The sequence below is a fragment of the Bufo gargarizans genome, unplaced genomic scaffold (genome assembly GCF_014858855.1).
Source record: "Bufo gargarizans isolate SCDJY-AF-19 unplaced genomic scaffold, ASM1485885v1 fragScaff_scaffold_693_pilon, whole genome shotgun sequence".
In the NCBI taxonomy this organism is placed as follows: Eukaryota; Metazoa; Chordata; class Amphibia; order Anura; family Bufonidae; genus Bufo; species Bufo gargarizans.
In genome coordinates this window covers 62,990-63,321 of record NW_025334167.1, presented here as the reverse complement: position 1 = coordinate 63,321, position 332 = coordinate 62,990, and positions in this window count along the sequence as shown.

Sequence of the window (332 nt, the reverse complement as noted above, 5' to 3'; positions counted from 1 at the left end):
TCGCCCCCCCCACCCTACAATCATGTACGCCCCTCTGCTCACCCCCCCTACAGTCATGTACACCCCTCTGCTCGCCCCCCACCCCTACAATCATGTACACCCCCTCTGCTCGCCCCCCACCCCTACAATCATGTAAGCCCCTCTGCTCGCCCCCTCCCCTACAATCATGTACACCCCTCTGCTCGCCCCCCATCCCTACAATCATGTACACCCCTCTGCTCGCCCCCTCCCCTACAATCATGTACACCCCCTCTGCTCGCCCCACTACAGTCATGTACCACCCCTCTGCTCGCCCCCCACCCCTACAATCATGTACACCCCCCATTCCTTGC